This window comes from Tenrec ecaudatus, chromosome 1 (genome assembly GCF_050624435.1).
Source record: "Tenrec ecaudatus isolate mTenEca1 chromosome 1, mTenEca1.hap1, whole genome shotgun sequence".
In the NCBI taxonomy this organism is placed as follows: Eukaryota; Metazoa; Chordata; class Mammalia; order Afrosoricida; family Tenrecidae; genus Tenrec; species Tenrec ecaudatus.
Genome location: NC_134530.1, coordinates 13,916,042 through 13,941,565, shown reverse-complemented (window position 1 = coordinate 13,941,565; position 25,524 = coordinate 13,916,042). Strand labels below are relative to the sequence as shown.

The 25,524-nt window shown below is 41.0% G+C and overlaps 3 pseudogenes; all 3 read left to right on the top strand.

Moving 5' to 3' along the window:
- The first annotated feature begins 12,612 nt into the window (after positions 1–12,612).
- On the top strand, positions 12,613–13,282 carry LOC142445764 (signal recognition particle 9 kDa protein pseudogene; annotated as a pseudogene).
- A 2,624-nt stretch (positions 13,283–15,906) lies between these two features.
- Positions 15,907–20,452, top strand: LOC142443688 (nuclear factor related to kappa-B-binding protein-like; annotated as a pseudogene).
- Positions 20,453–20,477: 25 nt separating this feature from the next.
- Positions 20,478–22,228, top strand: LOC142443594 (nuclear factor related to kappa-B-binding protein pseudogene; annotated as a pseudogene).
- The last annotated feature ends 3,296 nt before the right edge of the window (positions 22,229–25,524 follow it).

Sequence of the window (25,524 nt, the reverse complement as noted above, 5' to 3'; positions counted from 1 at the left end):
CTTTGAGCCTCATTAACACAACAGACATATCAATCACTGGGGAAATTCCAAGGGCTTAAAATATTTCTGTTAGCTTGTCTGTCAGTTTGTTCTACTGTGGTGACTTGTGTGTTTCTGTAATGCTGGAAACTGTCACTGGTATTTGAGATGCCAGCAGGGCCATCTGTGGTAGTTACATAACCTCATGTCGACTTGATGTTACATAAAAGTGTAGCAGTGGAGCTTAGCTTGTCAATCAGGTCACAACCTGATGGCAACTCCTTGTAAGAGTGGCCTTCTCATAAGGAGGGTCCTGGGAACCTCACCCCTCTCTCTTTCTGCCTTCACCTTTCTGCTGGGAGCCACTCTGAGACCTGTCAGAGGTCTGAAGATACATCATGGCCATGCATTGACCAGACTGTCATCTTCCTGGATTCTGCATCATTGCATGTAGCTGCATGAGTCTGAAGAGGGATTTATGGACTAGTATCAGACTTACAGATGAGTTGGACTTGGATGGGATGTTTTATTGATGTACAATTGCTTCTTGATATAAAGCTTTTTCTTACACATACTGTATATGTTTGTCCCTGAATTTGTTTCTCTAGTCAATCCAGCTTAAAACATCATCTAAAATGAACAGGATTTAGCAGAGCTACCAGACTAAGGATGGACTATGAAGAAGGAATAGGCTGTCCACTTCTGGGGAATTATTCACTAAAAACCTTATGGATAGCATCAAAGCACTGTCATATACTGAAGACTTAATAACTGGAAATAGAACTTTGTGGAAGACAGTGCCAGAGGATGGGCCCCTGGGCCAGAAGGGATTCCAAATGTGACTGAAAAGGAGCTGTTTTCTCAAAGTGGAGTGAAACTTAGTGAAGATAATGTAGTAGAACCCGTGGGAGTAGAGATTTTTGGATCATCCTATGCTAATGGGTCAGAAGGAACAGCTGGAAAATGTGCTAGTAGTAGGAACTTGGGATGTGTGGAGTATGAATCTAGGAAAATTAAAGTCATCAAAAATAAAATGGAATGCATAAAGATCAGTATTCTAGGCATTCATGATCTGAAATGACTGGGATTGCCCATTTTGAATCAGGAACTCACCTGGCTTATTATGCCAGGAATGACATCATCAAGAGGAATGGTGGTGCATTCATCTTGGAAATGGGCATTTCAAGATCTACCTTGAAGTTCAACACTGACTGTGATAGGATTATATCTTTCGACCTTCAAAGAAATCCAATCAGTACAACTAATAGTCAAATGTTTGCACCAACCACCAAAGTTAATGATGAAAAAATCAAATAATTCTACTAACATCTTCTGTCTAAAACTGGTCAAAGATACACTGAAAATTTTTGGCGATTGGAATAAAAAAGTTGAAAATAAAGAGGAAGGAACAGTAATTGGAAAACCTCACCTTCATAATAGAAACAAAGGTAGAGATCACATGAGAGAATTTTTCAAGAACAAGAATTTCTTCTTAGCAAAATACTCTTTTCAACAACATAAATGGCCATTATGCACATGGACTTCTCCAGGTGGAAACCACAGAATTCCAAATGACTATGTCTGTGGGAAGAGACACTCGAGAAGCTCAATATCGGCAGCTAAAACCAGGCCGGGGCTGACTGTGGAACAGACCATCAATTGCTCATATGTAAGTTCAAGTTGTAGCTGAGGAAAATTAAAACAAGTCCACAAGAGCCAAAACACAACCTTGAGTTTATCCCACCTGAATTTTGAGAATGTCTCGAGAACAGATGTGCTGCATCAAACACTAATGACAGAAGACCTAATGAGTTGTGGAGGGACATCAAGAACATCATTCATGAGGAAGAAAAGGTCATTAAAAAGACAGAAAAGATCTAAACGGATATCAAAGGAGACTCTGAAACTTGGTCTTAAATAACAGGTAACTAACACAAAGGGAAAAAATAATGAAGTCAAACAGCTGAATAGAAATTTTCAAAGGGCAGCTCGAGAAGACAAAGTAAATATTGTGATGCAGTGTATACAGACCTAGAGTTAGAAAGCCCAAAATGAAGAACATACTCAGCATATGTGAAATGAAAAGAATTCAAGAAAAAATCCAAGCCTCAAGTTGAAATATTGGAAAATTCTATGTTCAAAATATGGAGATATTTTGTGGTGCTGGGATCCACAATCAATGCTCATTGAAGCATCAGTCAACTTACAATAACACTATAGGACAGAGTAGACGTGTTCTGTTGAGTTTCTAAGACTGTGAAACTTTATGGGAATAGAAAGCCTCGTCTTTTCCCTGTGTGGTGGCTGCCAGTTTATAACAGCTGATTTTGCCCAAACTGTAGCTGCTACACCACCAGCACTCCTTCTAGCTCGTACACATTCTTATGCGTGCCCTTGGGAGGGTAGCAAATCCCTAGGACATGGAAGCCTCATGCTATTGAACCCTCCTATATACCTCACCCTATCTTTGTTTATACCTTTTTTGTCTATGTAAGATATACACACCATTATTCTGTGAGTTATTCTAGCAAATTTCACACCCAAAGAAGCAGTAGGGGCCATCTAGCTCAGAAGCAACAAAGCCCACATGGAAGAAGCACACCAGCCTGTGTGATCACAAGGTGTCGAAGGGATTAGGTATAAGACTTCAAAGAACAAAAAATTGTATCATTGTGAATGAGGGGGAGTGTGGAGTGGGGACCCAAGGCCCATCTGTAGGCAATTGGAGCTCTCCTTACAGAAGGATCGCGGGGAGGAGACGAGCCAGTCAGGGAGTAGGATAGCAATGATGAAATATACAACTTTCCTCTAGGTCCTAACTGCTTCCCCCCTGCCACCACTATCATGATCCCAATTCTACCTTACAAATCTGGCTAGACCAGAGGATGTACACTGGTACAGGTAGGAACTGGAAACGCAGGGAATCCAAGACAGATGATCCCTTCAGGACCAGGGGTGTGAGTGGCAATACTGGGAGGGTGGAGGGATGGGAGGGTGAAAAGGGGGAAGCAATTATAAGAATCTACATATAACCTGCTCCCTGGGGGATGGACAACAGAAAAGTGTATGAAGGGAGACGTCGGATAGTGTATGATGTGACAAAATAATAACATAAATTATCAAAGGTTCATGAGGGAGGGGGAGTGAGGAAGGAGGGAGAAAATGAGGAGCAGATACCAGGGGCTAAGTGGAGAACAAATGTTTTGAGAATGATGAGAGCAATGGATGTACAAATATGATTTACACAATTGATGTATGCATGGATTGTGATAAGAGTTGTGTGAAACCCCAATAAAATGATTTTTTTAAAACTCAGTTGGATAACACAAAAAAAGTAGTAGGAGTCAGCGGCCCAGAGGGTGTCATGTGGACTCCAGAACTTGTAGGATATCATCAAACTGAAGGAGGAGTAGGAAAATGGAACTAGATGAAGAATGTTAAGATTTTTAATACATATTATTTCATGAATTTTATGCATTGTGCTGGGTTTTGTTTAGCAATCAAAAATGGAAATAAGTGATTCATTTGTGATTTCATGTTGAAGACCAGGAATGCTTATTGAAGTGGACTCTCCTGAGTCCCAGGGAAAGTAAGAAGTATCACTCCATTTTTCTGTCATTGATGGTTACTGACCAGAAGAACAGTCAATATGTTTAATGTTCCTTTCCCAGACCACCCTCTTTTTCACTTATAGAACAATCCCTCCTCATTCCCTTCAGGAAAGCATTTAGAGGAAGCATTCCCATTCTCTCTCCTTGCAGTGATGGATCGCCCAGACAATAACAACCATCTTTCTCCTGCCCAGAGCTTGCATCAGAGTATTTAGGCTTAGCTTTGAAGGCAGGCGGAGGCCTGACTTTTTGTTTTTTCTTTTCTTTTATTTACATTTTATTAGGGGCTCATACAACTCTTATCTCAATCCACACATATACATACATCAATTGTATAAAGCACATCTGCACATTCCCTGCCCTAATCACTCTCAAAGCATTTGCTCTCGACTTAAGCCCTCTGCATCAGGTCCTCTTTTTCGTTTTTCCCTCCCTCCCCGCTCCCCCCTCCCTCATGAGCCCTTGATAATCCACAGATTGTTATTTTGTCATATCTTGCCCTATACGGAGTCTCCCTTCCCCCCCCTTCTCTGCCGTCCATCTCCCAGGGAGGAGGTCACATGTGGATCCTTGTAATCAGTTCCCCCTTTTCAACCCACTCACCCTACACTCTCCCAGCATCACCCCTCACACCCCTGGTCCTGAAGGTATCGTCCACCCTGGATTCCCTGTGCCTCCAGCTCCCATATGTACCAGTGTACAATCTCTGCCCTATCTAGCCCTGCAAGGTAGAATTCGGATCATGGTAGTTGGGGGGAGGAAGCATCCAGGATCTGGGGGAAAGCTGTGTTCTTCATCGGTACTACATTGCACCCTGACTGATCCGTCTCCTCTCCTAAACCCCTCTGTGAGGGGATCTTCAGTGGTCGACACTTGGGCCTCAGATGAGGCCTGGCTTTTTCAATGACATAGCCAACCCTGACTTTGCTGTCAACAGACCAGAAAACTGGGGTGTTGTGTAGACTCCCCAAAACTGTCACTGGCATCTGACTATTTGACAAGTCTGAAGAACAATGTTCTTTTATGAGCACTGACTCGCTCCATGTGACTGGGGCCAGAGAGTAAAGAAGAGACAGCCACTAGGGGAGCTGGTGATGAAAATGGAAAAGTAGGAATGTTAGGACTATTATCAATCCTTACATTTTGATGATTGGATTCACAGTGTTCCTTGTTACAGAAACTGACTTCACATTCACTGATTATTTCTTTTATCAGATCAATCTACTTCTAAGCCTGTCCACTGAAATTTTATTTCAGATATTCCATTATTCAGTTCTAAAGTTCCCAATTTATCTTCTTTCATAAGTATATTTTATGGGGTTTTTATTTTTCCTTCATTGTGTGTTTAAGCTACATTTTTAATCATTTTATTAGGGGCTCATACAACTCAGCACAATCCATACATACATCAATTGTTTAAAGCACATTTGTACATTCATTGCCCTCATCATTCTCAAAACGTTTGCTCTCCACTTAAGCCCCTGGCATCAGCTTCTCATTTTTTCCCCTCCCTCATGAACCCTTGATAATTTATAAATTATTCTTTGTCATAGCTTGCCCTGTCTGACATCTCCCTTCACCCACTTTTCTGTTGTCTGTCCCCCAGGGTGGAGGTCACATGTAGATCCTTGAAATCGGTTCCCTCGTTCCAACAAAACCCGCCTCTGCCCTCCCAGTATCGCCACTCATACCATTAGTCCTGAAGGGATAATCCGCCCTGGATTCCCTCTGTTTCCAGTTCCTATCTGTACCAGTGTACATCCTCTGGTCTAGCCAGACTTGCAAGGTAGAATTGGGATCATGATAGTGGTGGGGGGGGGGGGAAGCATTTAGGACCTAGAGAAAAGTTGTATTTCTCATCGTTGCTACATCGCACCTTGACTGGCTCGTCTGCTCCTCAAGATCTTTCTGTAAGGGATGTCCAGTGGCCTACAAATGGGCTTTGGGTCTCCACTCCGCACTCCCCCACTCATTCACTATGGTAAGATATTTTTGTTCTGATGATGCCTGATACCTGATCCCTTCGACACCACATGACCACACTGGCTAATGTGCTTCTTCCATGTGGGCTTTGTTGCTTCTGAGCTAGATGGCCGCTTATTTACCTTCAAGCCTTTAAGACCCCACACGCTATATCTTTTGATAGTAGGGCACCATCAGCTTTCTTCACCATGTTTAAGCTTCATTTGTCAGAGATGCATGGCAATAAATCTGAACATAATTTTGGGGATGACTAAGCAACAAAGTTTCATTGTGTTGTGCATTAGGTTGCTATGGGTCAGAACCAACCCGGTGGCACCTTACAGCAACAAAAGTCTTCACACTTGTACCATAAGGAACATCATGAAAAGCAGAGAAAAGATTGAAATTTTCAAAGATTTCATTTTGTTTGGAACCACAATCAATACCCATAGGGACAGCAGTCAATAAATTAAATGATGTGTTGCATTGCATAAGTTTACTGTACAAGTTCTCTTTAAAGTAGTGCAAAGATGTCATTTTGAGGACTAAGGTGCACTTGACTCAAGCCATGTTATTTTCAATAGTCTCGTATGCATGTGAAGTTGGACATTGAATAAGAAAGATCAACGAAGAACAAATGCATTTGAATTGCGGTGCTGGAGAAGAATATTCAAAGCACCAATGAGTGCTAAAAGAACAAACATATCTGTCTTTGAAGGAGTACAGCAGAATGCCCCCTTAGAAGCGAGGATGGTGAGGCTTTTTCTTGGAGAGATCAGTGCCTGAAGGAGGACAGCACGCCTGGTAACATGCAAAGGCGATGAAAAAGAGGAAGACCTTCAAGGAGATGCATTGGCAATGTGGCCAAAATGATCGGCTCAAAAATAACAACTGTGAATGTGACAAAGGACTGTCAGTGTTTAATTCTGTTGTACACAGGATCCCTGTGAGTTGGGACCAATTCAAGAGCACCTAACAACAACCAGCCACACTCTAACTCATTGAACAAGGAACTACTAAGTCAAGTTAAACAAGCTCTTTTAAATACTGCAGACCACCTTTCAAACCTTGTCCTACCCCATGAAATGTCATTGTATGTAGGGAACTGCATGTCCCTCAGCCTTGGATCAAAGCCATATACAACATTCATGTATTTACTCTCGGTTTCCTATCACATAAATTGTGCCCAGTGGTCTTTCTGCCTTTGTTTCACCTGCAGTTATTAGTTACTTGACCTTTGCTAGAATTGGTGCTCAATTGCTAGCAGCCGCTACGCTCATTGGACAACAGACACCTAGCGGCACTTCCGCCAGGGGCCTGGTATACCTCATTAGCATGCGGACCTGTTTGAGCACAATCGCCCACCATTTATTCCTTATTTGGTAGGTGCATGACTATTGGCTACCCCAGCTATACCTTATTTCCATATGACGTAACGGTGCCTGCCCTTCGCTGGTTATTTAAGCCTCTGCCTTTTGCTCAATAAACGAGACTTGATCAGACTCCTGTCTTGTCTCCATTTCTCGCGTCTCTTGCCCCTCTTCATTCCCAGTCCCTCTTTCAGGTATCCACATTGTTGATGACCTGCGGGACGGGTCAATTGTAAGTACCTATAAGATGCATATAGCCATAAATGGTAGTGATTAGTTTTAGTATTTTTTAAACTGCATTTTTAATACATCCTGGCTTACACAAAAACTCAATTGAAATTGATCAAAGAATCAAATGTAAAAGATAAAACTTAGAAATCCTTAAAAACACACAAGGGTAAATCTTCATTAGCTGGGTTTGGCAATAGGTCCTTAGCTATGACTCTAAAGCACAAATACATAAACAAATAAACAGGACACCATCAAAAGTAAACATTGTTATGCCTGTGGGACACCGTCAAGAATAGATAGCTCTTTAGAAATGAGCAGTTCTATTGTAGAGACTACCCCAAGCAGGGAAATTTCCATATCAAAAATGTGGATCATCCCCTCCATTTCAAAAGATGTTCCATCAGTTCCCTCAGATGGACAACACAGCAATAAAATTGAGTACATCTGTGGGAAGAGATGATGGAGAAGTTTAATATCAGCAACCTAAATGAGGCCAGGAGCTGACTGAAACAGACCATCAATTGCTCATGTTGTTCAAGTTGAAGTTTAAGTTCAAGTTGAAATTGAAGAAAAGTAAAACAAATCCACGAGATTCAAACTACAAACTTGAGTATATCCCACCTGAATTTTGAGACTATCTCAACAATATATTTAACTTACTGAACACTGATGACCTAAGACCTAATCGCAAGACTTTAGATCCACAGACTTTTTTTTTTTTACTTTTCGCTCCCACAGGCAATTCCACCCAAGTCATTATGGCCGACTCTACTTTGAGAAGGCAGTTCTTCCTCAGGCATACTCTGAGTGCCTTCTGACCTGATGGGCTCATCTCTGGCACTCTCCCTGACAGTGTTCTGCTGTTTGTTATTCACTAGGTTTTCGGTATCTGTCAATATTCTGCTGTATCCATATGGCTTGAGTTAATTCTTCTAAAGTGTACAGCCAATTCCTTTGCTGAAGGAGGTCATTGAAAAAGAGGAAGACCTTTGACAAGATATGCAGTTGGTTCAAATACAAAAACAATTGTGGAAATGGCGCAGAAAGGGCAGTTTCATTCTGTTGTACATAGTGTTGCTATAAATTGGAACAAACTCAGTGGCACCTAATAACAACAATTCTGTCTTGTTAATGCTCAAGTCTTTGTATTGCTGGGTAATAGTCCATTATACATGTGTACCATGATTCATTTATTCATTTACCTACTAATGGACATCTTGTTGCTTCTAGTTTGGGGCGATTATAAAAAATGCTTCCAAAAATATTTATGTGCAAGTTTTGTGTGAAAACAAATTTCAACTCAATGAAATTCATATCTAGGAGAAAGATGGTTAAACTGTGTAGTAAGATTATTTTTAGCTTTAAAGGAAACTGCCACACTGTGTGCAAAGTGTCTTTCCTTTTAGACAATCCCATTATCAATGAATGGGTTTTCTTCTTGCCTTACATTCTCACAAGTATTGTTTATTATCAGGTGTTTTATCATAGCCATTCAGATAGGTGTGTACCTTATTGCCATCTTAACTTTGTTTTCCTCACATCAAGTGATGTTGAGCATCTTTATGCTTATCTGACATCTGTTTATCTTATTGGCTGAAATGTCTGTTCAAATACATTGCCCACCTTATAATTGGATGGTTTATTTTCTTATTGTTTAGTTTTAACTGCTCTTTGTATTTTTTAAATATAAGTCCTTTAGTATTTTGCCATTATTTTCTCCCAGTCTGCCATTTACTTTTAAAATTCTTTTGGCAATATCTTTTGTAAAACAGAATTTAAAATTTTTCACGAAGTGCAATTTATCAAGTCCTTAATGGATCAAGACTATATAGATTTTCTCCTGTCATTTTTATATCATTGTGTGTGTGTGTGTGTGTGTGTGTGTGTTTCCCCTTGCGATATGCTTCAGTTTATCCTGCTGCTTCTCCTTTTCCACTACTACCCTCCTCTCCTCCACCACCTGAGGGTTCAGGTGACGTAGTACTTGGTTCTGTAGGCCACGCCAAGGAACAGGGCAGAGTAGCTGGCAAGCTTGATGACCATTGAGACTTGCGCCAGGGACACTATATTTTCCCTGACCTTTGCACCGTAAGCACCTATCATTGTTTTATATTTACTTCTGGGATCCCTTTGAAATAATTTAGTGAACTGGGTAATGTCTATGAGTATCCCTCTCTTTTTTATATGGATATTGACATATTTTTTCTTTTTTATTGGATATGACATTTTTACAGTAACATTAGTTAAAAGACTATCCTTTCTGCATTGAATTATATTTGCTCCTTGTCAAAGGTCAGTTGACTGCACCTATGTAGATCTATTCTTGGGCTCTCTATTCTATTCCACTGATTTATTTGTCTTATTCTTTTGGCAATACCACTTTCTTGACTATTACAATTTGAAAGTAAGTCTTCAAGTTGAGTAGTCTCAGTTCACTGAGCTTATTCTACTTTTCCAGTACTGTTGGCTTTTCTGAGCTCTTTATCACATGAAACTTATAATCATTTATAGCCACTAAATAGCCAACTGGCATATTGAGTGAGATCAATTTGAATTTGTAAATCAAGTTGAAAACAAACTACTATTTTAACAACATTGACTCATCTAATCTATAATGTGCTTTGGTTCCATCATCCGAGTATTGTAGTGTCTATGCAGACACTATAGATCCTATATTAGTGATTTTCAGGGACTGGAGAGAGGAATGGAAGAGAGTTCACACAATGATTGGAACAATGGATTTCAGCAATGATTGTAAGGATGACGCGGACCAAACAGTGTTTCCTTCTTTGGTACATAGGTTGATATGAGTTGTTAACAACTAAACTGCACCGGACAATAACAACATATTTACCATAACAAAGTTTTCTTATATATTCACGAGTACTTCTACTCTGTTACTATTGTAAATATACAGAAAATATGGATTTGGTGATAGAAATGAGACAGAGAACACATGATAGAATTTTGTAAAACCAACAACTTGTTCATAGCAAATCATTTTTTTCTACAACACAAAAGGTGACTATACACATAGAACTCTACAAATGGAATACACAGAAATCAAAGTGACTACATCTATGGGAAGAGACACTGGAAGCACAATATCAGCAGCTAAAAGCAGGCCATGGGCTGACTGTGCAACAGACCATTGCTTGCTCATATGTAAGTTCAGGTTGAATCTGACGAAAATGAAAACAAGTTCACAAGAGCCAAAATAGGAACTTGAGTCTATCCCACCTGAATTCTGAGAACAGCACAAGAACAGATTTGCCTCAATGAACACTAATGACAGAAGACCTAACAGGGAGGCCATCATGAACATCATTCGTGACGAAAGTCGAAGGTAATTTAAAAGACAGGGAAGAAAGAAAATACCAAAATGAATGTCAAAAAAGACTCTGAAACTTGCTCTTAATCATAGAGTCGCTAAAGCAAGTGAAGTCACAGAGCGCAACTGAAAATTTTAAAGGGCAGCTCGAGAAGACAAAGTAAATCATTATAATGAATGTGCAAAGACCTAGAGTTAGAAAACCAAAAGCAAAGAACATGCCCAGACTATATTAATTGATAGAACTGAAGAAAAAATTCAAACCTCGAGTTGAAATACTGAAAGATTCAATAGGCAAAATATTAAATTATGCAGGGAGCATCAACAGAAGATGGGAAGAATGCACAGATTGACTGTACCAAAAGGAAGTAGTCGACACTCCACAATGTCAGGAGGTAGCATATGCACACGAACCAATTGTGCTGAAGGAAGAAGTTCAAGCTGCACTGAAGGCTTAGCCAAAACCAAGGCTCCAAGAATTGATGGAATACCAATTAAGATGTTTCAAGAGGATGATGAAGCACTGGAAGTACTTCCTCATCTATGCCAGGGAATTTGGAAGACAGCAACTTGGCCAACTGACTGGAAAAGATCCATATTTGTACCCGTTCCAAAAAAGGTCACACAACAGAATGCTCAGATTATAGAACAATATCATTGATATCCAATGCCAGTAAGATTTTGCTGAAGATCATCCATTAATGGTTGCAGCGGTACATTGACAGGGAGTTGCCAGATGTTCAAGCTAGATTCAGAAGAGGATATGGAACAAGGAGTATAACAGCTGATGTTGCATGGATCTTGCCTCAAAGCAGAGAATATCAGAAAGATGTCTGCTTGTGTTTTATTGGCTATGCCAAGACTTTCAACTATGTGGATCATAACAAGCTGTCAGAAGAATGGGAATTCCAGAACACTTTATTGTGCTCATGTGGAACTAGTACATGGATCAAGAGGCAGTTGTGTGAACAGAACAAGGGGATACTAAACGGTTTAAAATCAAGAGAAATGTGTGTCAGGGTTGTATCCTCTCACCATAATTATTCGATGTGTATGCTGAGAAAACAATCAGAGAGGCTGCATTATTTGAAGAAGAAGGTGGCATCACAATTGGAGGAAGGCTTCTTAACAACTTGAGGTCTGCATATAACACGATTTTGCTTGCTGAAAGTGAGCACTTGCTGATGAAGACCAAGGATTGCAGCCTTCAATATGAATTACAATTCTAGGTAACGAAGACCAGAATCCTCACAATTGGACCAATGGATAACATCATGATAGGCAGAGAAAAGGCTGCAGTGGTCAAGGATTTTGTCTTGCTTGAATCCACAATCAATGTTCCTGGAAGCAGCAGTAAGGAGATGAAAAAACATATGCATTCGGTAAATCTGCTGCACAAGGTCTTTCGAGTATTGAAAGGTAATGATGTTATTTTGAGAACTGATCCAAGCCATGCTATTTTCAATTGCTCGAAGGCATGTGAAAGTTGTTCACTGGATAAGAAAGACAGAAGAAGAATCAATGCATTTGAATTGGGGTGCCAGAGAAGAATATTTAAAGTACCATGGACTTCAAAAAGCACAGACAGATTTTGTCTTGGAAAAAGTACCAACAGAATGCTCCTTAAAAACAAGGAGGGTGAGACATCAACTCACATACTATGGACATGTTTTCAGGAGAACCCAGTCCCTGGAGAAGGACATTATGCTTGGTAAATAAAGGGGCAGTAAAAAAGAAAGTCCTTAGCTCCCAATAAAATATTTTTTTAAAAACCCAACTGGTTTTACATATCGTATATTAAGTGAATATATATATATATATATATGTTTCAAAAAGTTGTGAAAAATTTGTTAAAAGATACATGGAATTTTCCATATATGTTTGCCACATGTACTTTTCATATGTATCTGTTGCTGTGTTCTCTGGGAGGAATAAAAAATACAAGTCGAGGGGGAAAAATAAGACCTGATGCAAAGGGCTTAAGTGGAGACCAAATGCTTTGAAAATGATTAGGGCAAAGAATGTACAGATGTGCTTTATACAATTGATGTATGTATATGTACGGATTGTGATAAGAGTTGTATGAGCCCCTAATAAAATGTTTAAAAAATAAATAAATACGGAGTCTCCAGCGCGCGCCGGTGACCCTGGGACGTAGGGAGGTAGGTAGGCGGTTGGACGGTGTCGCGGCTCGCCGCCTACGGTCCCGCGACCCTTCCTCCCTCCCTTCTCCACCCCGGCGCCACGATGCCGCAGTTCCAGACCTGGGAGGAGTTCAGCCGTGCCGCCGAGAAGCTGTACCTGGCTGACCCGATGAAGGCACGTGTGGTTCTTAAATACAGGCATACTGATGGGAGTCTGTGTATTAAAGTAACAGATGATTTAGTTTGTCTGGTGTACAGAACGGACCAAGCTCAAGATGTAAAGAAGATTGAGAAATTCCAGTCAACTAATGCGACTTATGGTAGCCAAGGAGTCCCGAAGTGTTGCCATGGAAACAGACTGACTGGTTTAAGATGAAGACTCGTGTTTTAGGAAGTAAATATCTTGAATTTGAGCAAGTTTTGGAATAGAACATGTTTTATGTAACTGAGTGGGCTATTCATTATCTGAGATATCTTTTTTGTACTTTATTTTTTGATGTTTAGAGAGCTAGAATGCATTTATTTATTTTTAGAAATCGAGCAAGACATGAATCTAAGATATCATATATTATGTTGGACAAAATGCATAATTATTTCTCTCGTAAATTTGTGTCAAAATTTTGAAATGGGAATATCAGGACAAGCAGCTTTTTTCATTGAATCTGTTTAAAAGAAAATTAAATGTAAACATTTTGATGGTTTGATATTTTCTTTTAGAGCATAAAAAGTTGAGCTATAATGACCAATAAATACAAAATATACTTACTGGAATTAACTATGCACAATAGTATACCTAATTATATATAGTAGTATGATCTCAATTGTATCTAAAAGTAATTTTGAGTAATGAATATGCTTTACCTTAAGCTTCCCATATTTAAACTGTTTTTTGGTGTCAGGGGTTTGCAGTGTCACTGCTTAGTAAGCTCTGACTTACTCTGAATCTGGTTTTCAGTGACCAAAACCAGCTCCAGTTACTTATTTTTCTTTCAGGGTTTTCAATAACATCTTTATTAAAAATTTTAGAAAATAGTGGATAAATCATTTCAAAATATCTATGTATTAATGAGATAGTAAAATAAAATTTCTATATAATTAAAAAGAAAATAAATTTTAAGAAATCATAAAGTTTATGTTGTGTAGATAGGCATCATCAGATCAAATCGAGTGGAAACTAAAGAACATACTACACTACTGAAGAGTGATAATTTTAATTCATCAGACTTCTCTGCACTGGATTTCATAAGCACAGTGAGGTTTGAGGATTTACTAAACCTGTCACCACGTTCCTTACAGTCATGTCTTCCTCCACTGGGAGTTCTTAGATGTTTGGTGAGGCATGAGGAGTGACTAAAGTGATTCCCACATTCCTTACATTCATAAGCCCTCTCTCCATTGTGAATTCTTTATTTTTTACATTTTGTTGGGGACTCATGCAGCTCTTGTCACAATCCATTCATATACATACATCAGTTGTATAAAGCACATCTGTGCATTCTTTGCCCTAATCATTCTCAAAACATTTGCTCTCCACTTAAGCCCTTTGCATCAAGTCCTCTTTTTTTCCCCCCTCCCTCCCCGTTCCCCCTCCATCCTGAGCCCTTGACCATTGTGAATTCTTATGTGCTGTTTGAGGTTAGTCGATTGAGTAAAAGTTCTCTTGTATCCCTTACATTCATAGGCCCTCTCACCTCTGTGAGTTGTCATATGTTGAATGAGTCTTGAGTAAAAAGCCTCCCCAGAGTGCTTACATATGTAAGACTTAGTTCCTTTGGAGATTCCCATATCATCCGTGAGTGCTGAAGGATCTCTTAAGATTTTACCACATTTTAAATGTCTTGTGTTTGTTTCCTGTTGGAAATTCTACTGCAGCATGCATGCTGTATTTCCCACATTTCATCAATTGGTCAGTATTGCATCGAGTGTAAAGTCGCTCACTGTGGTCTAGTGAAGAAAGATCCTTGAATGTTTTTTCCCTACAGAAAACATTCCATGGGATATAAGTATCCCGGTGTTCTTAATGCAGGAGGAATTGAAATTGGGCGGGAGAGCTCATCAGTAGTAGTATTTCCTCATATCCTGCCCAGGATGTCACTGAAAAGTCTCTTCTCAGAAGTGGGTTTTGGTTGTTACCCTGCTTTAGATGGCCATGAAACGCTCAGATTTCTCGTAATGTGGAGGCACTTTTTAATCATTTTTCAGGAATCTTGCTGTCACAGCTGCAGAGAGTAGAGTTTTACAGCTAGGCTTGTGAAGGTCTCCACCATCGCGTCTCTGTAGAGTTACTTCTGAGAAACATCCAACAATGCCCATTCTTCTGCGGTAACATCCACAGTCACATCCTCAGCAGTCACTGAGTCTGTGTTGTCGCTCAAGGTTCTTGAAATCAAATCATTGCCCTCTCTAAATAAAAGCAGAGCCACCAGGATGTTTGGAGTCAGGTGAATGCACTGGAAAGAACTTGAAGTCCTTCCTTCGGATGCATCAGTGTGCACGACAGTAGTGCCATATTTCTGTGTGACAAATCTTTGTTCTTCCAGCAAGCACAAAACATCCAACCAAGAATGATCCACTGTGTTTTCATACAGCATAGCCTGATCTGAGATCTCCAGCCTCTCCAATTTCGGCACCTCAAATTTTCTGCCTCCAAGCTCACCTGTGTCCTGAGCATGAACTAAGGCCCATTCTTCCTAGGAGAAAAGGCCACGGCCAGTGTCCATCTTGGCTTCGCTTCTGGAAGTCTCATTGAATTGCTCCCTGGGATAAGAATGCACTTCAGGAGGAGGGCTCGGGTGGAAGCAGAGTCACTAGGCAGTTTGGAGGCAGGTGGAAGATGTGTGGTCCAGAGCCAGTTAGAACATTTAAAACGCTGACTCATGCTCTCTTGCATGTGCACCATGGTTGTCAGTGGCCTCCAGTTGCCTAGAATAGACCAGGTCTCCGTTCCCCATACCGACAAACTACCCTCTTGGGACCCTCTGAGCCTTCTCCAGCTTCAGTGGCTGAGTGATGATCTCTAAGGGATTGAAATCATGTTACAGGAATATTTACTACATATATTTTATCTATGGTTTCTCAGAAGGCTAAAAATTATTTTGTTAAATCTTTATGTACCTGTGTGGCACCCCGCCCCATTTTTGCTCTCGTGTTCATTTGTAACCTGGATTTTACCACCCTAATGAAACGTTCATGTGCTGATTCCTCAAGAGTGAAATGAAGGGGCTACATTAAATTCTGGTGTTATTCTTAGAAATTTGTCATGTTGAGAACATTTTAGTATGGAAAGTTCCATTGTCGATAGAAATTTTGGCGTGTTTCAAGGTCAGCAAATAAAATATTACATAAATATAAAAAATAAATAAATACAAGTCATGTGCATAATTTCATAGATTCATAACTAAGGGTGATGGGGTTCTTTGATTTGTATGAATTAAATAGTAAAAATGCAACTTTCATTTTATGATGCAAAGTAAAGGCAGTACTATCCTTAAACAAAAAAAAGAAGGTCCTTGATGAGATGAATGGACACAGTGGCTCAAACGGAAAAACAATCGTGAGGGCGGTGCAGCATAGGCGGCATAAAGAATCGAACACTGCCTGGTCCTGTACCATCCTCTCGACTGTTTCTACGCTTGAGCCCATTACTGCAGTCACTGTGTCAATCCATATCATCGAGGGTCTTCCTCTGCCTAGGAAAACAGTAAACCAAAAAGAACAATGCATTCCTGGAGGAACTGAAGAGATGAGGGACACCGTGTAAGGACGTGAAGGATGCAGGGGTAGTGAGTGAATCCCACCACATCCACATTTAACTTGCCTATTTGACCTGTTTCATTACTTTTCTTTTTCTTTTAATGACTTCCACTTTTCCTATATTCATACTCAGTACAATCCAACTTATCAGTAGATTCTTGCAGCAGTTTATTTTAAGTTGTACCCCATCAGCAAATGAAGATCCTGAAGGCTCCACTCCCACAGGCTTGCCTCCGCTGACATCATCATGGTTGTCATGAGTGGCGCGATCAATAATTACTTAATGCTCTTAGACATTTTTGAATGCTCGGTTTATTCACTGCAAACACACATCAAACAATCTAAATATAACTCAAAGTACTAAGGATAAGAGTATTGGGCAAGCATGAGCATAAGAGCATACTAACAGCACTCTTCACATAAGCATTGCCTTTATTGGTGGACTCACCCCGGGTAGAGTTGGAGGGAGCAGGAGTTGATGTCTCCTTGGTTCCTAGCTCTGAAAAGTCAGTGTCTCTTCCCGGGTTTTTATGGACGGCTTGGCTGGCTCTCTGATGTATTCACTGTCCCAGTCATCTTACCGGGTTTCTACACACTTCAGGCGGCTTGGCTGGCTTTTGGGCATTGGTCAGGTTCAGCCAAGTCTTATTGGGGTTCCCCACACGTTTGCGATGGCTCCCTGGACCATCTGTAGATTCTTGGCGATGGTTCAATTTCTTGGCTGGGCCTCAATGTCACACTTTATTACTTCTCTAAAATGGAGTTTCTTGTGCTTGTTTCTTGTGAGGTGGCTCAATGTCTTGCAAGGAAGTTCTATAATGCTCTCATCAATGGTCCACTACTTTGAGAAAGCAACTTCCCCTCAGTCACATTTTAAGACACTATCTCTGACAAAGTTTTGCTTCTGTTCATTAGACCTTCAGTATCTGGTAGTGTTTCCATGCTATGCATAAAGTTTTCCAATGGTACATCTTCCAAAGTGGGCAGTTGATTGCTTTTCCCTAGTCTGTTCTTAATCTGAAAGCTCCACTGAAACCTGTTCACTTTGACTGATCCTGCTGGCATCTAAAAATGCCAGTAATGTAGCCTCTAGCATTGTAGCAACACACAAGCCATCAGAGTATGGCAAAGTGACAGACAAGTCAAAATGCAATGCTACACATAAAGATCAATTATCTTAGGCATCAGTGATCTGAAATGGCCTCATATTGGCCATTTTGAATGAGAAAAATCTTAAGATTTACTATGCTGAGAATGACACAAAATCCATCATGAAGTACATACAATGCTGTCTACAAGATCTATCTGCCTTTAAGGAAATATAACCAATACCACTACGATTCAAATTTATGCACCAACCACAAAAGCTAGTGATGGAGACACTGGAGAATTCTACCAACATCTTCAGTCTAAAACTGATCAAACATGCAATCAAGATGCATGGATAATTATTGACAGTTGGAAACAAAGAGGAAGGAACAATAGTTGGAATATATGGCCTTCATGACAGAAAAGAAGCTGGAGATTGCATGATAGAATTTTACAAGACCAATGATTTCTTTATAACAAATAGCAAATATAATTTTTCAATAACACGAATGGCGACTATACAAATGGACTTCTCCAGATGGAATACAAAGAAATCAAAGTGTGGGAAGTTTATCTGTGGAAAGAGACAATGGAGCGGCCCCATATAAGCAGTTAAAACAAGACCATAGAACAGGGATGCAACAAAGCCCACATGGAAGAAGCACACCAGCCTGTGTGATCAAGTGGTATCAACAGGAATAGGTATCAGAAGTTCAAAAACAAGCAATCAAATTGATGTGAAATGTGGGCAAAGTGGAGACCCAAAACCCACCTGCAAGACAAACAGTCCCTCACAGAGGGGCCATGAAGCCAGGAGAGGGAAGGGATGAGGAATTCAGGGTGTGGTATAGCACTGATGAAACATACAACTATCCTCTGGTTTCTTATTATTTCCTCCCCTTACTATTAAGGCTTATATTTCACCTCATGAATACTGTTAGACCTATGTATGTTCATTTGTATAATTAAGATAGTTCAATAAATAAATACCAGGATGGATGACCCTTCAGAGACAACAACAGGAGTAATGATTCCCTGAGGATATGGGAAGACAGGGCAGGGGCGTGCAGCTAATAGCAACAATGAATGTATAACACCACTTGAGGGGAGCAAATAACAGAATTATAGGTGAATGGATTTACAGATATGTAAATATATAACAACAAAGTTTCTGGCAAAGTGGGGTGGGGGGAGGGAGAGAGGGGATAAAGGGGAGCTGATATCAAATAGTCCATGAAGAAAGAAAATATTTTGAAACTGATTGTAGTGGCTATTGTAAAATTATACTTGAGGTATTTGATTAGGGAATTTTATGACATCTGTAAGAGCTCCCAATAAAATAATGAATAAAACAAACAAAAAAACAGGCCAGAATCTAACTGTGGAGCAGACCACCAATTGCTCATATGTAAGTTCAGAGTAAAGCTGAATAAATTAAAACAAGAACCAGAATTTGACTGTAAGTCTATCCCACCTCAGTTTTGAGAACATCTCAAGAACAGATTAGACACATTGAACACTAATGCCAGAAGACCTGGTGTCAGGGGACATCGAGATCATCATTCAAGAAGAGAACAAGAGATCATTACACAGATAGGAAAGACCAACGTGGCCATCGGAAGAGACTACTCTAAATAGTAATGTTGCAAACACAAATGAAAGAAATGATGAAGTCAAAGAGTTGTCATTTCAGATACTCCCGGCAGTTCCTGCCTACATCATTTTCCCGAGGATAGTATTAACCAACAAAACCGGGTTATGCTAGCTCTGTTCAGTGGGGAGAACTCCTGCTTTAGAAACCCTCCACACATTGCTCAAAAGCTTTTCTGAGATCATCATTTTAACCCCGACATTGTCCGGTATTGGTGTCTGTGGTTCATGCCACAATACAAACAATACCTCAACTCTCAGCAGCAGTATTTCTGCCGACTGCTCAGCAGATTCTTGCTTCTGGGAGTGCTCTGGAGATGGCTCAAAGGAATAGCCCAGTCCTTCCCCAACGACACAAGTTCTCTTCCCAGCACTGAGGAGCAGGAATGGTGTGTTCGAGCAGCTCTATTTGAAAGGCTTGAAGGAACTGAAGGAGTATGGGGACACAGTTTTATCACTTGATAAAGAAGCCACGTTGGATTGATAAGAAAAATTCCTTTTGAAGATCTCAGCTCAAGGCTCCAAGCCCTCCAATGTGTTCTCCCAGTCCTGAGGTGCCCTTGGGGTGGTTCCCACACTTTCAATCCTGAAGATGAAAACTGCAGGTGAGAACCGGGCGGCTGTGTCTTGAAGATGTGAAGCAGAAACATCAACCAGATCACCCACACCTCTTGACAGCAGGCCTGACTCAGTGACTTCACGATGTAATTGCTGGTTAGAGGGGTTCTCTAGCACCCCTGTAAAATTACTCTTCTTAAAACAAGATCAAGTAAAAAGAGGAAAGGAGAAACTAAAAATGGTTCGATTGTAGACAGGGCACCTGGTTGAACCTCAAAGCAGCACTGAGGGTATTGCCTATCTCCTGCAGGACCTGAGTCCACTAGCAATGCCTGCTATCAAAGAAGAGCTTCCGGAAGACCTCAAATGTTGCCTTGGAACCAATGAAATAGCATCTAGCTTCCCTCTCCTACTAGAAATCTTGCTACTGAAGGGACAGGCTAGTGTTCTTATGGTAGAGGAGTGGTTTGGAGTTGGCTGTCATCGCCAGTCAGCCCCCTCAGTAGTTGGTTCTGTAGCCCCCAACTGAGAAGAGTTATACTACCATTCCTACAGATTCTTCTGGAGAAAACCAAGCTGTTCCTTCCTGTTCATCTCCATTTGTGGAATTCAAAGAGAAAGCACAGCAGTGACAACTGTTTGGTGAGTCCCAAGATAATGAGAAGGAATTGGCTGCAGCTAGAGACCAAAGACCAGACTTTCTGTAAGCAAGAAAATGAAGACAGCTCAGATGCCAGGACACCTGCCCTTCTCCCCACCTCGCCCTCTGAGTAAGAACTGAATGTGTGGCTTGACCAACATGGGAAAGGTGAAATGACTTTTTCACGAGCAGGAGTGTGTTAGTCTGGGTACATTACAGAAACAAATCCACAGAAACTCATATGTATAAAAGAGAGTTTTATATAAAGGGTAAGTGTACATTAAGAAAACATTCCAACCTAGTGCTTCCCAAGGCCATAAGTCCAACATTAGCCCATATGTCCAACACCAATCTACAGAGTCCTCTTCCATCTTACAAAACACACAATGGTGCCGACTGCAGGAGGAAAGCCAAATCAGTGAGTTTGTAAACATCTCAGCGCTGGCAGGGGTCTCCACACAGTTGTTCCAGCACCCAGGGTTGCATCGGGGTAGGTCCATGAGGCTTCTCCTTGGGGATGTCTTGCAGGAAGTGAGCCTTGCCAGCTGAAGTAGGGAACTGGCTAAGGCAGCTGCACCCTGGTCCAACCATCAGAAAGCAAGACCCGAGAACTAGAAAGGCGAGGCTCACCAAGCCATTTATCTCTCTGCCCATGTGTTTATTGGCCAGGTTGGCACCATAAGCTTACAAATAAAGCCTGCCCTATAAGGCATTCACTTTCTGCATGCATGGCTTTGAGTCTGTGGCATTTGACAGATGACTTGAGTCTGTGGTGAGGCCAATGAAGGATGTGCTTGACAAGGAGACTTTGCTCTACGAACCTGAGAGCATTCCCTCCTGCACTCAGACTGATTCGCCTGTATCACCTCCTGTCACATGTGGGATGCTGCAGCATGACTACACGATGGAGAAGGCACAAGGGCAGAGATCTGTGAACTGTTCAAGGATTCTGGATTTCTTGCCCTAAGTGTCACCAGTACACAGGTGACCACAGTGGAGAGTGGTGCACTGGACCCATGTGTGAAACAGGACGTTGGGTGAAAGCTGTGGAGCTATCTGCATTGTGATCTCAGTGAAGAGTTTGAGCAGATTCACCAGGCACCAGCAGCTACAGCTAGTCAGGAAAGGCCTTCAACCAAAACCAAGATGAAGACCAATAGCAAGGAGAGTTCAATGAAGGACATTGGTAGTAGCCCTTCAGAGCAGAGCCAGCTGAGCTTCTGTGACTCCAGCATGCCACCCCTCTCCCCACCATTACCCCGTCACTCCCAGCACCCCAAGCTTGCCATCACTGCTATCTCCCCTCCACCAGTCTCCCTGGTGAGCAAACGTAATCCTAGTGTCTTAAACGTGTCTCCAAGCCAGATAAATCTCACTCAAGTGCTCTCGTACCTTCACCATCAATGCCCCAGCTGGGAACAATCCTTTCCCCATCCTCAAGCCAGACTCCACCAACTTCTCAAGCTGCCGCCTACGTAGTGAGTCACTCTGGCTCTGCTGGGCTGCCTCGGATGCATGTTGTGGCACAGTCTAGCCTTCCTGCTGTCACCCATCAATCAACAGAGTCCACAAAGATCCTGTCACAGATGCCCGTAGGGCCTCAGATCCAGGTTCCAGCCACTGCTGCATGGACCAGTAGTGCCCTAGACAGTGATGGCCACTGTTCCAGTCAAAGCCCAGGCCACCACAGGATCCATGGGTTCCTCATCTCATCCGTGCTGGGCCCAGGATTGGGTGCCTAACATCCAGGACCGATTCCCAGGCCACCAGGACTCAGCAAAATTTTCTTGCAGCACTGTCCCTGTCCCTCTTTTCTCCCACCCCTCCAGGAACCACCAGGTGCCACACCTCAGACACAAAAAATGGGAAAGAAAGAGAATGAAGAGTACAAAATGAAGAAGCCAACTTGAAGAATTTGTAGTAAAAAATATGCTGGATTGATGTACTGTGAGTGGGAAAATGGAATATTTCCTATAATGGAAGACATTAACAGATTCTAACATTGACAGATGCTAACGTTAACAGATGTGAACATTGACAGATACTAACAATGGAAGACATTGACAGTCTGGGAAAATTCAGATGGTCCAGAATTAACTGAAGCATTTCTTAATTCTCAAAAACCTGGTAAACAAACGGATGGTAGAAAAAGCAAGTCTTTATCTAAGAGTGACTCTGATGACAGCAAATTCAACGAAAAGAGAGATGTTGCTGAAAACCAAGGTTTTGCCAGAGGTCTTGACCCTGAATGAAAATCTGCTGCCTCAGACAGCAGTGGGGAATGAACATTTCTCATGAAATGGATAATTCAGGTGAAGCCGACTTGGTGCTGGCAAAAGAAGGAACATGAAATGCCTTCAAATTGTAATTACATTTTCTTTTTCGAGATTAAGTTGGCATTCTTGTCTAGAAGATGAAGCTAAATACGTCTTTGCGTTGCTTTACGTTGTTAGGGACCATCGAGATGGTTCCAACTCACAGAGACCTTATGAGCAACAGAATGACACACTGCCTGGTCCTGCACCATTTTCACCATTGTTCCTATGCCTGAGCCCACTGTTGCAGCCACGGTGTCAATCCTTTCCTTGAGGAACTTCCTCTCCTTCACTGCCCCTCTACCCTATGTAATGTGATGTCCTTCTCCAGGGACTGGTCTCTCCTGACGACACGGCCAAAGTATGTAAGTCAAAGTCTCACCATCCTTTCATCCACGGCCCTATTTCTTCCAAAACAGATAGAGTTGTCCTTGTAGCAGTCCATGGTCAGTATTCTTCTCCAGCACAATTCAAATGCATCTTCTTCTTCGATCTTTCTTATTCACTGTCCAACTTTCACATGCACAAAGCAATTGAAACACACCATGGCTTAAGCCAAGTACACCCTAGTTCTCAAAGGAACATCTTTGCTTTTCAATATCCTGAAAAGGTCTTCTGCAGCAGACTTACCCTGTGCAACATGTCCTTTGATTTCTTGACTGCTGCTTCCATGAACATTGATTATGGATCCAAGCAAGGCAAAATTCTTGACAATTCCAACCTTTTTTCCATTTATCATGATGTTACCTATTGATCCAGTTGTAAGGATTTTGGTCTTCCTGACATTGAGTGATGCTACCTATTAGTCCAGTTATGAGGATTTGGGTCTTCTTTACATTGCATTGTAATCCACACTGAAGGCTGCAATACTTGATCTTCATCAGCAAGTGCTTCAACTCTTTACTTTTAGCAAAAAAGGTGGTGTCGTCTGCATATCACAGTTGTTAATAAGCCGTCCCTGTCAATGTACTGCTGCAACCAATGCTGGAGGATCTTAAGCAAAATTTTACTGGCATGTGGTATCAGTGATATTGTTCTATAGTTTGAGTATTCTATTGGATCACCTTTCCTTGAAATGGGTACAAATATAGATCCCTTCCACTCATTTGGCTAAGTAGCTGTCTCTCAAATTTCCTGACATAGATGAGCTTGCTGACACATTTCAGTTGGTATTTCATAAATTCCTGGAGCCTTGTTTTCGGCTAACACTTTCAGTGCAGCTTAATGTCTTCCCTCAGCAGCACTGGTTCTTACTCATGTGCTATCGCCTGAAATTGTAGTGTTGACTAGTTCCTTTTAGGACAGTCACTGGGTTCCTTCAATTTTTTCTTGATACTTCCTGCATAATTTGATATTTTACCCATACAATATTTCAGTATTATAATTCAAGGCTTGAAGTTTTTCTTGAGTTCTTTCAGTATGCTGAACATGCTCTTCCCTTTTGGTTTTCTAACTCTAGGTGTTTGCGCAGTTCATGATATTTTACTTCATCTTTTCGAGCTGCCCTTTGAAATTTTCAGTTGAGTTCTATGACTTCATTATTTCTTCCCTTTGCTTTAGCTACTGTACGATTAAGAGCAAGTTTCTGAGTATCTTCTGACACCCACTTTGGCATTTTCCTCTTCCTCTTTTATGTCCTTTTGCTTTCTCCGAGAATGATGTCTTGATGTCCTACCACAATGCATCAGGTCTTCTGTCAGTTGTGTTCAATGCAGCAAGTCTGTTCTTGAGATGTTCTAGAAATCCAGGTGGGATAGATTCAAAGTCACATTCTGGCTCTTGTGGACTACTTTCAGTTTTCTTCCGCTTTATTCTGAACATATGCACTTGATGGTCGGCTCCACAGTTGGTCTCTAGGTTGTTTTAGCTACTGATATAGAACTTTTCCACTGCCTCTTCCCACAGATGTAATAAATTTGATTTCTGTATAGTCCATTTGGAGAAGTCCATATGTATAGTTGCTTTTCTAAACCTTTTTTGGGGGCTCATACAGCTCTTATCACTATATATACATATATATATATATATATACGTCAAGCACATTTTTACATTTGTTGCCATAATTCTCAAAACATTTTCTATTTGAACCCTTTGTATCAGCTCATTTCCCCCCTACCTACCTCCCTAACCCTACATAATTTGTTTTTTTCATGTCTTATACTGACCGATGTCTGCCTTCATGCACTTTTCTGTCATCCATCCCTCAAAGAGGGGGTTATGTAGATATCAGAGTGATGGGTTCCCCCCCTCCACACACACACACCTTCCCCCCCTGGTACTGCTACTCTCATTATTGGTCCTGAGGGTTTGTTTGTTTGCTTGTTTTTTCCTGAATTCCCTGTTTCCAGCTCTTATCTGTACCTGTTTACATGTGCTGGTCTAGCCAGATTTGCAAGGTAGAATTTGGATCATGATAATGGGGTGGGGAGGAAGAGGAGGGGACTGGAGGAAGCAATATGTATTGTTGACAAACGGTATCTGGGATGTAGTCACTGTTCGTGCAATATTTTATCATGTCATTTCCAGCTTTATCACCAAGACCATATTCCCAACTACTGTTCCTTCGTTTCCAACTCCTCCATTCCAATTGCCAGTAATTATCAAATGTATCTTGATAGCATGTTTTATCAATTTCAGATTAAGATGTTGGTAGAATTATTCAATTGCTTTATCACTATCTTTCGTGGTAAGTGTATAAATTTGGATAATGTCCTTTTTTTTTTTTTAATTTTTTTTTAATGTCCTTTTTTATATGAATGTCACACCATCTTCCCTGAATCTCTCATTCCTAGCACAGTAAATCATATGGTTTTCTGATTCAAAATGGCCAATACAGTCCATTACAGATGACTGGTACCTAAGATATCAATCTTTATGCATTCCATTTCATT